We start from the raw sequence: 17,868 nt of genomic DNA, 5'->3' as shown, positions 1-17,868 counted from the left end.
AACAAAGCAGCTCATATAAGACATTTTAACTGTTATGATTTGTTTGTTTATGTCCCAAACTATCCAGATAGTCTGCATCAGATCAGACATTTAATCTCATGCAACATTTCACTTCAAGGTTGCTCTATTGTGATGACAGCAGAGGAGAGATGGCAGACGCGGCTGACACTGTAGAGAGGGGGCTTATTTATATAACCTGTTATCAGTGAGGTAGCTTTACCTGAGGTAGAGAGAGAGACGAGAGAGAGGTAGACAGGTAGGGAGAGAGTGGAGTACAAAGTATATGATGGTGAAACTTCAAAGCAGAGACTACAGTCTTACATAACATCCTAGTCAAAGTATTTCTTGAACTAATGTATAATCGCTGTTGAGACATTCATTCTCACACACAGAGAGGAAGGAGCTGTTATCAAAGATAAACTGCAAGAGAAAAAATGTAGATACAAGCTAGCAGAATTATCACTCCTGCAGGACTCCAAAACTCAAAGAACAGAGAAAAAAGGTATGACTTGATACTTTTTAAATATTCCAGCTAGGTTGCTGTAGAGACCACTGTGGTTTACACCTCATTGTTTTTATTGGTCTCTATCCATCATTCTGTTATGAGATACAATATTTCTGTGTGGCAGAAATAAATAACCCCGGAGCCACTGTGTCATCTGTACCACCCGCCAATAAAAACAAGTAGAGGAACAAAAACCCAACACTCAGGTACCTCTGACAGAGGTGAATCTTTTTTCATCAGCCACGGCTTTTTCCCTGAAAAATATGATTATGAATTATTATTTCATCCTGAGTCATTTGTTTTTCAGCTTCAGAAAGTTTGTTGCTTTTTTGTTAAGTGATCAAAAGGAAACTTTGTTCATCCTTCCATTTCATCAGTCACTACTACGTAATGTAGTTAAGATGTAGATGATATCCAAAAGATGGATGAGTTATCATCTCCCTACACTCTGTCTCAAGCTTACAGCCAGGGATTTATAAAAGAGGACAGAATAATAAATCACGTCTTAATGCGTAGGGAGTCAGCATAAGCGCAATGTGTACTGTATTACATATTGTGATATCAACTGATGTTTGAGATTTTCAGCATAAATTGATGTAGAAAAGTTTCAAAGGTGCATTAAGATTGACCTAACTACAGTCAATAACCTGTCTAATCCTCAAAATGCATTGCTTCATGTGTTCCCCGCAGAGCTGAGATGAAACCCATCCATTAGATTAAGAGCAGGGATTCTGTACAGGAACAGTTCAGCGCAAAACTAACTTTGTTGTCATCTTTTCACATGTTTAATAATAGCACATTATCTTTTGTGATGCTAACATTGATGCTAGACTAGGCAGTGGTAATGATATTCATTATTAGATATATTAGAAGGAGTATGTTTATAACTTCACATTTCCAAATATCACACATGTTGTTGTGTTCCTAATTGTGATATCATTGTGTCTGATCAATGACCTTTTCAAAAGGTGACTGGACAGGTTGCCTGGAGAGAGGCAGTCTCCATCCACTCATCCATGATCTTCTGTTCATCCAAAGCCAGGTTCTTGGTGGCAGTAGGCTAAATAGGATATTCCAGACATCCTTCCCCAGTTACTCCTGGGGGAGGAAATCCTGTCTCCAAGCAGTCACGGTCCAAATCAGACCGACTGCAACCCTTTAAGACAGATTGGTAAATATCTGCAAATAACTGTGATCTAATTCAAATGCAGGCAGTTCCATTTAATCGGAGCCTGAACACAACTTGCCTGTGATGTGCCTCTTTGCAGTTGTAGACTGGAGTCAAATGATTACCAGGTGTTTGTGTTCTGGTTACATTCCTATACAAAAGCAAGGTTGCCAAGTGCCTATGTCATTTTGCAGTTGAATCGCCATCTTGCAGCAACTCAATATCATAGTGAATGTGAATTTTTGTTTATATCCAAGGCAGCAGATTCACAGCTTTCACTGATTTATCATAGTTAGTTGCTGTATTTTTACAAATAGATTGCATCTAATTGTCAATTGTATTTCAACTGCAAAATGGTGTCAGTCTGAAAGCAAACAGACTACATCTTATTTCTATTACAATCTTGTTACACCAAAGTACTTCAAAGATAGCAACTGATAGCAAAGCAAACACAAGCTCACTTCCCACCATTGCATGAGTTTTGGTTGCCTTCTCCAAAGACTGTTTTCTAGTGTGACTGTAGCATAAAGGCTAACAAAGGTCAGGTGCACCACATCCCCTTCACCACAGTTACCTACAGATTTATGTGAGAGTTTACATTAGGTCTTTCTCCTTATGGGCCTTTGCTTAATGCGTGGTTTGGTTTGGGCTTAGGCATAGCTTTATTCTATGTTAATCCTATTAGCTTCTGATTGATCCCAGTCTATATAAACTACATACTATTTAGTTGTGGTACTATAGGATAAAAGTTCAGCTGTGTTTACTTTAGTAATAAGGATTAACTTTTACTGTTTATCTCTGTGCTCAGCTTGTGTTAAGGTTCATGCAGTCTGAGTCATGACCGTGTTTATACTATACTCCAGAGCCTTTCTAATCTTTCAGCATGTTCCTCTTTCAAATTACCTGTCTGTGTGGAGAAATCTGTCCCTGGTGCACTGTGGGATGGAGGGGATGAGTCATTGTGCAAACGACTTTCAGTCATGCAGACATCGACAATTAAACATGTTTCACTGAGACTCTTAGGTTTGTCCTGCAGGTGCTGCTTGCATACCAGAATTTATTCCAGACAATTTTAGTGCATATTCCAGACAACCGAATCATCAACTATAGACTGATAAAAAAGAAAGTTGATCATCCACATCAGTCCTGATATTTGTGTCACAACACATATAAACAAACAGATACTAATTACCTCATTTAAATGGGGAATAGAGATTGGCCATAAGTCAGGCTGTGAGAGCTAAAAGGAAAAAAAGATTAGATAAGATAGGCGTTGATGCCATTAGAGAGAAAAGGCTTGACATTGGTTAATGGGAATAAACAATAACTTTCTGGGAGTAGAACATGTGGCAAACTCAGCGCCTTCCTAATTAAAGGTCAGTTTTAGACTCTTTAGACATTTTTGTTGTTGCTAGTAACATTTAATTAGTTAGTTTGATGACCCATGAATGAAAGTGCTTCATTTGAATATACCAATTAATTTGTGATGGGCAGCACTATTCTTTGGAAGGCTGAAAGGCTGCGGGCTTTAATTTCAAGCAGCAGGCAGTCTCACTGATTAACAACTATGGAAGGAGGAATTAATCAGCTGATTTTGTGTTTGGTTAGAATGCATGCTGGTAACTTCAGGACCATCGTCTTACCCAAGGACATTTTTACATAAGAAGGTGCTGGGGAACAAACTGACAACCCAGTTGACAAGCGCCACCTGAGCCATAACTACTGTGATCAATGGATCAAACATATGGCTGCTGTGAGTCTTTTAGACATTTATTTGTTAGCATGCACTAATTATGTAAGTCCATGTAAATCAATACAAAATGTTGAACAATCTGAGGGGGCCTAAAATAAATTTCAATACAAAATAGTCAACAGCCTCAATTCACATACATTTGTAGCACTGTGTAAAACTTCTCCAAATACTTAAAAAATTAATTTTTTAAGTATCATAGGTCACTATAGGGAAAGTCATCATTTAAGGGAGAAGGAACGATCTTTATGTTTTAATGTCTTAAAGTTCCCTGAATCAACATTTAGTTAGTGTCTCAGTATATGATAAATTCAGGTTAGCATTAGCTCATCATGTCTGTCCTTTCTCCCAATAATGACCACGTGTATTTTCAAAAGACCAAAAGGCCAAACTTAAGCTTTACCAAAGTGTTGTGTGTTTTTATAGCTTTATTTTTAAACAGAACTGGCAGGGAATATACTGCAGTAATGTGCTTGACCTATAGCTCTCCCTCAATAAAAAAAAAAAATCCAGACAAAACACAGAGTGGTGAAGGTTAGAGTTTATTAACTGTAGCCTTCACCATTCAAACCAATCAAAACTACGCCAGGGGCATTACAACCAAAGAATTATCAAATAAAGGATCCATGCGGGTTACCATGGCAACAGAATGAAGGCCACAGGTTCTGTCTTTGAGAAAAACAACCAGCTCCTGTTAGGTCTGAGAGACCCAGCCTGTAAAGCTAAGACCACCTGGGGGCTGGAGAATGTGTCACTGTGTCTCTGTATGATTCACAAACACAAACAAGAGGTTAAAAACAGGTTCGCTGATCTCTTGCCTTGACATTACCTTTGCCGTCATGGCAACAGAGCGCTGTAGTGCTTCCAAGGCGGAAACCATGGAGAGGATAACAAATGGGGGATGATATGTTGGAAGGGAAGGAGGAGGAATTTTTAGCAGGAGGCAGGAGATTAGTGAAACTGTTAACGGTTACTTGCAGTTCAAATTTGACCCATTTTGACATTTGGCAACAGTGGAAAAGACAAACAAACAAAAAAAATCCTAAATGTCATCCTTTTTGCTAAAGTTGGAAGACTTTCTTTTCAAATAACCCAAAATACACAACTATTAAAATATTATAAATAATTGTTGTTGAGGTGCAATGGATTTTTGTACAGTGAGACTGTTCCTGATCATTTTTAAGCCTTATCTCTTAATACTGATTTTAAATCAATTAGTGTGGGCCACATCAAGGAAAATGGGGGATTTAAATAATCTTGAAACCTTGAAACTGCATATGTCATGTGTTTATTTTTGTAGGACAGTGGTGATAGAGTTCGAGAGGGAGATTGACAGTGTCATGACCACCTTTTCCTGTATTCATGCAAAGACAGGCACCAGCTGGTCATTGAATTAGTAAAAGTTTCATTTGAATTTTCATGTTTATGTTTCAGGTGTTATATAATTAGTAAATGTGCAATAAAATTATTGTGATAATTTCTTTGCTATGATGACTTTTTAAGATATAAAAGATAATGTTTGATGGTTGTAGTGGTTATACATGGATATATAAAGTCCCAAATCCTAAAATGTTCTTTCCATTTTAAGTTTCAATAAAATGCAATTAAAATCATTATGACTGTTATGTTTTTATGTCTTAGGTAAAACAGGACATGATATTGTATGATAGTAGACATTTTTCTCTGAAAATGACTGTAAAACCTACAAAATAAAACACTGTCCCTGCTCTCAGAAACATTTATCAAGTATTAATCGTCTGTTTGTTAATGCCAGAGAACCTATTTAGGCACCTAAATAGCTTCTAAATAGTTCAAAATAAGGAACAGATACCTAAGACGGAAGTATCGGCCAAAATTGATGCAGCTTACACTGTGAAGGTGTGATATATGAACATTACTAAGGGTTAACAGAGGTGGGAAGGAAAGGTTGAGACATTACAGCTTTGCTCAGTCATCCTGGTGAGAAAGGAGAGGGAATGGAAAGGAGCCAGAGTGAGATAATGGGCATGAAAAGAAAAGGCTGGCATGACTGCACTGATAAGCTTTTGCTTTCAGTGACGGTTCACAGTTCATAAAGTCTATCCCTTGTTTTCACAGAGGAACAGAGAATATATGTTGAGGTGGGAAAGAAAGTCAAATATGTATATACAATGGAACTGCAGGCAGAGTATGTGGGAGGTTTATTGAAGGAAAATATAATGAGAAATACAAATGAAAGGATTAAACAACAACATTCCAGCATTCCCCTGGGTTCAATTTATGCCCCTGCTGATCTATGACTGCAGAGACCCAAGAGACGGAGACAGAGTTAGAGAGAAAGCAAGAGAAGGTGAGTAGTCACAACCGCGTCTTCTACTGTTCACAAAACAAAAGCTCGGGTAGCAAGAAGGTCTTTATGGCGAGGGAATTCTGATGGACTGAATGCTAAAAGTACAAGATGCAATAGTTGCAACACATGGCAGTTTAACATGTATGAGTTTATATAGTTATGCAGCTCCACAGTATTCTACAAGTAGTCTAAAAAGGTGCAAAACACAGAATTTTAGCTTGTGCATGAGCAAACTCTAAATTTGTTTCAGAAATAATGATCAAGTCTGTGCATTAAGTATGAATGCTTCTTTAAAACAAATACTGTACTTTCTACACTGCACTGCACAGCTGATGTTTTATTCTAGACCTCTTGCCTCAGGCTACATTCTTGTTTCATTTTGGGAGTTAGGAAAGTTATCTTCATGCTTAGATCTCACACAGCACTCCTCGAGTCTGGTCTGATTTTATTGTACTATCAAGGAGTTTGAGACAAGTAATAAAGATGAAATATAATTTGGCTAATCATTTGTCTACTCTAACCTACTGCATATGATACATTCAACATTATAACAGTAAATCCTGCTATGTAGGATCATAGCACTGCTCAGTTAGAATGGATTGTAGAAAATCCATACAATGGCTGATGATGTGTGAAGAAATGTGTGAATGCACTCAGTAGTAGCTGTTGAATTATTCAGAATAAGCTACTGTAGACATTCATCTCTGAGCAAAAATGAAAAGCCAAATTTGTTTTGTGGATTAAATCTCCAGTCTGCCACTCCATCATTTTTATCACCTTGTATTTCCACTGTCGCTGACAGAGACAGAGGAAAGGTGCGGCTAATGGTCTGCAGAGAAGCGGGCAGAGGAAGATTACAAGAGCAACCAGACAGTGAGAGTGCTGGAGTGATGGGAATTTCATGTGGTGCTAACCTGGACTTCACCAATACGTCTCCTAACAGAGATCAACAGGTAAACCGTATTCTCAGATACATATTGATGCAGATGCATTATGTATGTGTCATATCGCAAATATATGTAAATTGCGAACGGCATTTGTGGAATCTATTTTCTGGTGTTCTTACTATCATTTACTTTGAGACAGTGACTCATGTATTTGAAGAAGCATGTTCATAAGCCAGGATGCGGAGGAGAATTTTCAAACGTTGTAAAATGATCATTTGCTAAATCAAACCAAGTAGATTTGATGCCTAAATCTAGCAAAAAAAAAGTCAAACAATACAAAAAATAAAATACAAATCCACTGACTCAAACAGAAGCCTGCTGAGTGAAAGTCTAGTGACAGCTGGCCTCCATTAATCTAAATGTCTTTTTAATTGTGTGGAATCGTGTTTGTGGAGAAAGAAAATGTGTTTCTTTGGTACTCAGTTTTTGTAAGAACCTAATTGAACCCAGAGGAAAACATCCTTTTGAGTTCCCCATCCCACTTCCTACATCTCCTTCCTCTTCTTGTATCTCTCTCATTCAGCCACTTTCTGTGAAATTCTTTTTTAAAAACAGATAAAAACTCTCCACTTGCTCGTTGCTTTTTCTTTCAGATGCTGCTCTTGTTACTCTCTTTTTGTACATTCCCTGTGGCCAGCAGTGGCTTGCCATGAAGAGTTATCACTCACTCAGACACACACACACACCCTTGATCCCTGATCCCTGTTTCTCATGAACATGTTGTTAAACTGCAGAGCTCAAATATCCTCACTCACTCCCACTTCCACCCTTTTTTTCATCATATTTTTCCATCTGACTTGGTCTGATCCACACACTCACATCTGCACACATCATCTCAATATAGATGAAGAAAAAAGTACAACATATATATTTTTTCTAAATTAATAATGAGGACTTTTAATATGCCATAACCGATTACACCGTTAGATGCCACAACATGAATGCATAAAGGGGAATTTATGTATATTTGACCTCCCTTGCCCCTTTTTCATGAGCCAGCGTTCTTCAGATGGGATGCTCCGATCCAAACAGCCAGGGGAGCTTTATAAGAGCACAGCCGGAGTTATGATGATCATATTCGGGACATCCACCCTCACTGACATCAAACAGTTTCAAGATTAGACAAAAACCCTGTTTGAAACAAAGAGAGTAATCTGAGCTTGGATTACTTGCACATGCATTGACCTCATAGATTAAAACTTTTGCCGTGTTTAATTTGAGTAGTCACCACAGAAAATGATGAAAAGCATAATAACCTTCAACTTCTCACTGACTTTACAATTAAAGTGCTTAAAGAGCTGTGCTCCCCGAAGAAGATGGATAATCTGCCTTCTTTCAGTTAACTAGATGAAGCGTATTTTCATGTGATTTTCACATTGTCTATAATGAACTGCCTTTAGAGAACAAATTAAACTGACTGGATGAAACGATTAAATATTCTTTCTAGTTCAGCAAGTGTTAGTGTTTTGTTGATCATACAGACATTTTGGGTAGAAGTTAGACGTTTGGATGTTTTATTGCTTTGCCTAAATGTGAGCCCTATGATACTTAGAGTTCAAAAGAGAACCCAAGTGCATTACATAAAGGATTTGTTTCAAGGGCAGAAAACTAGCTTTAATAACCGATACAAATCACACAGCAGGGGAAGAACTGCAGAGGGAACAGACACAAAGCACAGCAGGAAGATATAAAAAACTAAACAAGACACAAACAAAAATGAAAAGGAAAGGAGATTAGACTGTACACCACATTCATGCACATATATAAAGAAACGAGCTGGAGAAAGCAAGACAAAGAAAACAGGCACTGAAATAGAACATGGGGCTCATTGGATAAGAACATGCAGGTGAAAGGAATTAAAGCTGAGATGAGACAAACACAAATGCAACCCCCCCCGGAAAAAACAAAAAAAAAAAATGGATTAGGAGTGAAGCAAACACTGGAGATATTTACATGAATCCTAATATTCACAATCTATTTGGTTTTGGAACACCAAGTAGAATAAAAATAGTCAACAAAAACACCTCAGTGAGAACACAGAGGATAAAAATGTAGGGTTTCAGAGGGGTAGTATGAAACATTTCATAAGCCAATCAGAATAAAGGTTTCACCATATAAATGGTCTTGAGAGCTTGAAAAGAAGGCAACTGGGCTTTTTTAGATTTTTGAAGTTTCTCCTCTCCTCTAATGTTGTGCTATGCATTTGTAGAGCTGCTGCTTGGTTCATCCTATATAGAGCTCAGGGCATCCCTCACTGTACTCTACTGTGCCACACACACTGTGTTGTTTAGCCTGTATCACTGCATTTAAAGGAGAAAGGATCGTGACTTGGCTGCCTGAGAAACTACAAAGACATACTATGCAAACGATTCAACCACATTATTTCTTGGCTGCATGTTTTGGTGTTCCTTTTTTTAATCAAATCAAATAGATGTAAGCTTCTGCCCTCTTACATCAGAGAGTTAATCACAAAACCTTTTAAACCACGTATTTACGTATGTCACGCTGTTCAGATTAACTGCATCTGCATCAGTGGATGTAAACAACAGATATGAGGAACGCTTTTGTTTTAAAAATAAAACAGAATACAAAAGTCAATGATGCAGTAAGTCCTTGACAAAAACCCACACCATAATAAACCCTATTGTTAAATTACAATTTGATCAGGGTTTTTAGCATCCATATCCATAAAATACATCTGAAGATATATACATATTATTAAATGCAATGATATTAATTTGACGAAATTGAGAAAGTATTATATCAGTGTGCTCCACCACTGATAATAGGTGTAATATCTTTTTAGATGGTCTTTGAACCTCACTTGTGCTAGATATGTTGGAGCTCACATGTTAGCATGTTCCAGAAAAATCCAGGAAAAACTGGATTTATTTTGTTCTCAGGTAGAGTCCATTCAGTTATCACTAGCAATCAAACAGAAAAACACTTTCATGGATAGAGCTCAGTTCCACCATCTTGGACAGCTAACTCAGGGTATGTTGGTCTGCTACAATATTCCAAGTGGTAAATCTGAATTAAGGGGACGCTCCATAAAAAAATGAACTGCCTTTCAACTCGGAATACAGAAAAATCATATTTAGCAGCTCTATAGCTCCACAGTATTAGCTGCTAAATACAATTTACCTTGATTTAAAAGTTCAATTTTTACACATTACGATAACTTAACTTAATGAGATTATTTTCCTCAGTGTCATAGAGTTGAGTTTTCCTTCCTGTGTTGAGATGAAAGGCTCTTTGGAGTTCTCGGCTGCCAGGCTCAGTGTATTAGCAGCTGAAGCATGCAGTCATTGCAGTTGGTACTGAAGAGGCTGTTTGCATGCACATAGCTGCTTGTGTCACAGCTTTATTTGCATATCAAAGGTTCAAAGTGAACACAACTGTTCACTTTCAGACTTTTATCTCTAACAGCTGAGGCCAGAGTAAGACAAATATTACACTTCTAACAAATTGTTTGTGTGGCTGGATGGTTCAGCCTATTTACAGTTAGCTATTACTCCAAAACAAAATCCTCTATGGGTAGACGTCAAGCCTGCAAACTGAAGCCAATTTACTTCATTTGAGATTCTATTAACTCTCACTCTGACACTACTAATCCGTCCTCCTCTGCTTCTTGTTCTCTCTATTTAGAAGTGTCGACCTGGATTTGAGGGGGTAAGTGTGGGCTAAGAACTGCAGCGACAGCAGACAGGCAGCTGCTGTGGGCATAGCAGAGAGTCAGTGCTGGTTTGTCTGAAACACAGATGACATTGACAGGAAAGACAGTGTGACCGGCTGGTCATGCAAAAACACTGACAGTTCAGCAGGCTGAGGATGTGTGAATGTGCTGATGCTGCATCAGAAATGATAAAGCACTATCGTCTATTTTGAAGGGCCTGATAGAGAACTGAGTTATTAGCCCCTTCATATCCCCCTCTGCCTTTTAGCATTCTCAGAAGGCAGAATGCTAGAAGGCAGAGGACTGATGCTGTCATCATCCATTGTAATCAGTAATAGAACACAACACAGATTTAGTGGTCATCTAGCAGATGTGTGAAGAAATATGCAAAAGGCTAACTTTGTTTTTGACCCAAACCATATTTTCATAGTCCTAAGAAAGTCCTGTTGTTGCCTAGCTACATTCAGCTGCTCCCTTGCCACCTCTCATGGTAAGGGAGCAGCTGAGTTTTTCTGCAATGCCAAAGGGGACTTGTGTCTCCATCTGGGATTGAACAAACAACCTTTCACTTGCCATGCAAATGTGTTGAACTCTACACCATTGGAAGTGTAGGACTGTGCAAAGTGATGTCAGACTGACGTATTTCATAAATCATTTTTAAACATACAATTTTGGCCCACTGAAGGGGTTGTTTTGTAACATCAGGTTACTTTTTTGTACTTTTTTGACCTCCGTGTACGGGCTATTTAGTGGTTGTTGCGGACGTCTTTTCAATGTCAAACTTAGGCTCATTTTAGATGTTGTTTTTATAATGCTTCTACATGTATAGGCTCTGTAGTCACATGTTTCCGGAGAATGGAGGGAATGTTTTCTGTACAGAAACATTGTGAAGGAATGCATAGTGATCAGCGGACATCTCCAAAATGGCGCTGGGGTCTTGAACTAAAACAAAAGCAAGCAGCTGGTGGATTTTGAGCAGAAATGTCCCCAGCTTCTTACAGGCAAAGACAAGAACTGATGAGCAGATAGTCCAGTTCCTACATACACACTTACACAAACTTCTCGTATTTTCCATCACAACTTATCTTAGTCTTGCTGCCAATCACAAACACACTCACTTCCTCTTACAAAGCTCTTCACAATAAGACAGGATACCAACTTCACTAAAATAAAAAGGAATCATATATAATGCAAATCCTCTTTTAAACTTGTTAAAAACATTGTACTCCTTTAAAAATTAATTCCAAAATTTTTCTAAATACTTTAACCATTATTATTTTACATTGTAACATGTAAAGTAGCAGGATTTCAGTGTTTTTAAAAGTTCCAAAAATTTGAATAAATGAAAGTTTTAACCTGGTTACAAACAAATAAGTTGATTAATTTAAATAAATAAACCAGTTAAAGAAAAAATGGAAAATTAAAAATAACAATCAAAACAAAAACAAAAAAACTCCACTTGTACTGAATAAATCAATAGGTAACCACATAACCAAAAAAAATCCAGTCCAAAGTTCAAATGTTGAACGTCATGTTGACGTCCAGGTTTGGTCATGTTGGACGTCCAAATTGTGGACCTGGTTTGGACGTCATATAGATGTCCAGAATTGGTCAAGGACTGATGGACCAGATATAGACACGATCAGCACATCTATCCGACATCCAATGTTTAGTGGGCTAGTCTCAACCTAAAAAGACCTCTATAAAGGACACTGTATAACCTGTATATTGACTGGTACCTATGTAGCAGGTTCACCTCTAACTGGGAACTCAGTGCTTTTTACTACAAGGCACATTCAGCCATCTAGTATGGAAATTTAAAGTTAAACACTTTAAATGCTAAAGTTTAATTTCATTTTTGGATGAACTTCGGATCAGATTTATTGTATCTGTAGAGTGCAGAATGAAAAGTATTAGACCCAAGGAATGGCCAAGTCTAAAGATTTTGTGTTTTGTTTTCCTGTATCTGTGTTTATTGACTCAGACACACACACATGCACACACCCATGCATGCATACACACACAGAGAAGAGCTGTAATGTGCTCTAATGATCTAGTTTCTTCACCTACAGCTGCTTCTTAATTGCTCTCCCCTGGAGAGCACGGAGGCTATCGACCCGTTCGACACAATAGTGGAACTCATCTCAGTCTTACAAATATATAAGGAAACAAAAGGTGGAAACATTGAGATTAAAACATCTCGTCAAGGCCTCCTGAAGAAATGATCATGTCTACAGTAACCCTTTTTTGTACACGTGTTCATGTATTTACACATCTGCTAAGATCTATTCCTATGAAATCAGATATCAAGTTAATTTTGACATGATCATATTTGCAAAATCCAAGTTTGCACAAATTGATTTTTGGTTAGTTTTTTAATGTAATATTCATTTTATCACCTTTGCCTCAAAAGAAATATTTTTTGCTGATGTTGCCTTACAGAAAAAAAGACTTCTGTGCATAGTTTGAAGTTCTCTCTATGTCTACATGGGTTTCCTTTGGGTGCTCTGGTTCCCACCCACAGTCCATACATCCATACATCTAACTGGTGATTTTTAAATTGACCATAAGTATGGATGCAAGCATGAACGTCCCTCTCCCTGTGTTGGTCTTGTGATGAACTGGTGACTTGTCCAGGTGAAACACACCTCTTCCCCAATTTCAGCAGCTACAGGCTGCAATTTTCCTGTTTTTAAATTCAAATTCAAATGTATTTATATAATTTTACTTATGTAGCACCAAATCACAACAATAGTTGCCACTTTATATTGTAGGGTAAAGACCCTACAATAACAACTGGTTAAATAAATATGGGTTGATAGATATAACAATAACTTTTTTTAAAATTTCTGTTTGACATTAAAGACTTGAATAGACAGAGTGGGGTGAGATCAGAAATATTTTTCTTTAGCCGGCTAAAAGAATATGAAATATTTCAGAATGTGTGCCATCAACCAAATCCCTTGCAAATAGACAGAAAATAGGTTTAATATTTGGGGCAAGCTGATCCAGCAGAGAAACAGTTTCTAATTATTGTATGACTCAGTTATATTATTCTTAATATTAATGATGAAATCTCCGATTTAAATCCCCCATTCTGCGTATTCTATTGATGCTCATGAATTAAATATTTTGACTAAATTGTGCCTAGCCTTTAAGATTAAGAAACAGACATGGCTATTTTTGTATAATGCAACTTATTAAACAACCCAATGTGTCAATTAAATGCTCAGAGAAGTGCTAAATGGGATCACAACCTGGTAGAGTTGTGGCTTTCACCAATCATCAAGCACCAGTTGGGTTTTTCCTGCTCTTTAACATCAGGGAGCTATAATGAACTCAGTTTGAGTCTGTGCAACACAATGAGGCAAACATATTTGTAGATGCAACACAAATAGTGAGATTGGAGCTATTCAGTAGTGTTTTCAGACGATATTTCATAGTTTCGCCATAGAACAGACTTTGGTTTTGTGTGAAACATGTTGGTGTGGGTTGGATCTTAATGCTGCAAGAGTTTTTGTGCCTTTCAGCATCGCTTTGGCTCTGGGTTGAAAAGTGATTGTGGTCTGACATCCCTTCTTCCACTGGCAGAACATTTCAGTCATGAAAATATCTCCAGCTTTTGTTTATTTCCCAGAGAGATTTTGCAAGAAATAAAAGAAGCTGTTTTCAAGTCAGGAGCATTCAACTCAGTTCACCTCTCAGGATTTGATATACTTGCAAGATGAACAAAGAGGTTTAAAACAGGGAATATGTGAAGTCAAAATCAGAATTAGACTTGATAGTTTACTCTCCATCCAGGCTTCAAAATATTTATGTATTTCCATTCATCTTTATTTGCAGCAGTAGCTCTGAGAAAAGAAGATAAAATGCTGATCTAACATGTGGCCTTTGGGAAAAGGCATCCCAAAAGCCCCTGTCAAGCTTTAGCTCAAAGCTGCTGTTTTCACAGCCAGAGATCAAACAGCTGACATAAACTCAATACAAACTATTTTAAGATCAAGGACTTTATATGAAGGCTGAGTTTTAATAGGGTAACTAAAATTGCTTAATATTTTAACAGAGCATGACCAGTTTACACTGAGCAAAAATCTAACAGCTCAGAGAACACATTTTAAATAAACACTTACATTAAAGTTGCATTCATCTCATAAACTAGTACTTTTATGAGACGTAAAAGTGAAAGAAAATATCTGCATTACCACCAGTCAAAATATCAGTATGACTATCGAATTATCCCCAAGTTGACCTGCCTGCAGAAGCAGAATTGAATAAGTAATCTAAGACAGAGGTTTTAAAAGCTGAGGTCTCTTAGTGCTGCACCAACAAATTAAATGATCTAGTCAGTTCTACAGAGCATTGAACATTCATGACTTTCAAAGGGGAGGTCAGAGTTCCTTTCATTGGTTTTGTGTTCAAGGGCATGTTATGTGAGATGGAAACTGAATCCACCATTGGGATTCCAAAATAAAAGACCACAGTAAGAACCACCAGGAAATGTTACTTACTGTCCTTTAAATGCCAATATGTCACTGTTAGCCAGTTTGGAGTGCAAACTTCAGGCTATCTCATTGAAATTATTGTTGAAGCTTTTGAGGCGAGTCTGGTTTATTTTAGTTGCTTTATTTTAATCTTATGATGTGTACTGGATCATAATTTTTCTGTATACGCTGAATTTTACTGCTGGGTAAAACCCCAAAAGGTTCGATTTCTTTTAAGGACAACAGTATTTTTGTTTGGCACAATTCTCTAATGAAACTAAAGCACTTAAACCTTGCAGGGTTAACCTTGTAAACATCAAGTGTATCACATTTGATGCATATAGTTTGGGGAGTTTTTGAGACTTTTGCATTATCAGTGTGAAAAACCAAAATATATTGCACAAAACATATTTTTTTCATCAGAAGGTTCAATAAAGACTCCAATTTCAGGCCTTATCGCTGTTGGCTTGTATTTCATGTTTACTGTGGTGGCACATTTCTTTTCTGATGTCTTAATCACATATTTTAATCAAATCACATTAGTAATAGTAATATCAGTTTCTCACTTTAGTATAGCAAGATCACTGATGTGCTGTGGAATGTTCTTTGTTTGAGAGTGTCTGTGTGTGTATAAAGATGAGCAACCCCACTCAAATTTCAGATATCATCCTAGTGTTTGGCTGGGATGTTTCTCTCCACATTGCAATTTGTTTATTAAACCCACTTCAAATCAAACTCACTGGGTTTGTTGCAAGTTATTGTTAAAATTTCCACAACATTACCTGTACAAACCTGCTTTTTTCTGTTCTTTCTTTCTAGTTTTCATCATCTGTTTTGTTAATCTTTTTCTGTTTCTAGTCTAGTTTTATGTTGTATGACCCTCTGGAAAGTTCCCTGGAATTTGGCCTTCATCTGCCCCTCATCTGGGCTGCTTATCTAACTACTCATCTAATCTAACTACCCTCCAAGCTGTAAATTAAAGATTTGTGTTTTACATTGTCTTCTAATGTTGTTTATTTATTTTCTGTGAAATCACTACATAAATGACAAATCCTAAACATGTGATTTAATTCCATCATCCATGAAGTCGCTGGGTTAACCTTTTTGCTGGATGTTGGGCAGTTCTCCGGACGCCTACAGACCTGGGCCACTGGTGGCTCATGCTGGGAAGGCAGGCCTCTTGAGCTCTTGCCCTTTGGCTGTGGATGCTCTGTCTGGGGCTCTTTTCTTTCTTCTGTTGGAGTGGGATTGTCATTGGAACATTTGGGTCTTCAGTACTCTTGAGGGGCTCTTGGAGGATAGCTTAAGTCTCTTGGAGCGTTTTCTGCCTAGTTCATTTGGTTTTTTGTCATTCTCCCATAGCTCAGGAGGTAGAGCAAGTTATTTATTAATCAAACATTAATACTTAGCAACCCCAAATTGCCAAGCATGAATGTATGTGAATGTTAGATAGCAACCACCTAAGCATAGAAAAAGTGTAAATAGGCGAATGAGACATGTTGTATAAAGTGCTTTGGGTGCCCTGGTAGAATAGAAAAGCACTACAAAAGAAACAGTCCATTTACCTCTGGCATTGTTACACAATATACATATTAATGTGAAAAATAAAAGAAAATAAATAAAAGTAATTGACTAGCAAGAAGAACCTTGAAAGAAAACGTTTTGGCACCACAGGGCAGTCACATCATGATTCTACTTGCTAAAACTACTGGAAAGGAGAAATAAAAAAAAAAAAAATGTTCATGTGGACATAAATCGCCCAGCCAGTCCATGCAGTCATTTGGACAACACACAGCTGGTGTACTTCATTCTGCTGAGGAGCTCATAGCTTTAAGGCAGTGAGTCAGAAAAACTCAGCAGTCACTCTTCGCCTGCATGATCTCTTTTAGTTGTGTATTTATTTGATTGGATTTATTTTAGCTGTCCTCATTCCTGTGGGAGCCGAGCAAAGTAGCAGGCATGACGATAGCAACACAAAGAGAAGGCTATATTTAAAATCCTACTCATAGCTTCCAAACTGGAGTATATTTAGAGCAGCTGCACAATCAGTGACCATTTACCAGCCTGTTTCTGGGCTTACACACATCAACTGCACCCTGCCCGTGTTTGCAGAAACTACTGACAATCAGTAACAAAGCATTTATTTTGAGGATGAAATGTATGTGCATTTTAAGTATATAAACAAAGACAGTAACCACAGGTCTTAGTTTACTGGCTTCCAGCTTTTAGGTGTTAGATATGAACATTTTCCTAATGTTATTATATTTGTCCAAACAGGCTGCAAATGATTTCTTCTTTCCAAAAGGCAGCACATTTTGTTCACAGACATTGCACAAATAACTTCTGTTAAACCAGCTATGATAAAAATACAAGTAACAAAAAAGGCATCAGAGTTATGACATTACAGATAATTATTCTGTGAATCCAATCTCTGAATCCAACTATGCCGCAGCTCCTCAGCACCAAGATTAAAATATGAGAACATAGTGGAGAGCATACGCTTTAGCCAATCAGCTTCATCACAAGTAATATTAAGATCCATTTAGAAAGAAAAGGGAAAGGAAAAAGGAGCTCCACTCATCATCCAGAGGGCTCTCCACTGGATCGGTCCATCATTCATTCACCAACCTTCTCTAATGTTTTACTCTTCAGTGCTTTTCTTAATAGAATGCAAGGAAGACAAGTCTATTGCAATGATACTCAAGCCAAAGAAGTCACTGTAATTAAAATGCTGATGTGCATGTGTACAATCTTCACCTGATCGATTAGCTCGCTACTTTAGGGTGATAAGCAAAGAAAAAAAAACATTAGTACATTCTCAGGTCTGCTTATTTTTACTGTAAAGTCAGGATTATAGGCCTGGAGCTTATGGCAGTGTGTGACAGTGCAAGCACTTGAAGAACTGACCTGATTTTCATGCTGTTAAAATATAAAATATGTATTTATTTTCAAATTAAGTATAAGGTGACAATTGGATCCCAGATCAATAAAATCTGATCAGTTAAATTTTAA

This window comes from Oreochromis aureus, linkage group 3 (genome assembly GCF_013358895.1).
Source record: "Oreochromis aureus strain Israel breed Guangdong linkage group 3, ZZ_aureus, whole genome shotgun sequence".
Classification (NCBI taxonomy): Eukaryota; Metazoa; Chordata; class Actinopteri; order Cichliformes; family Cichlidae; genus Oreochromis; species Oreochromis aureus.
The sequence above is the reverse complement of the archived record's forward strand: the minus strand, read 5'-3'. Positions refer to the sequence as shown.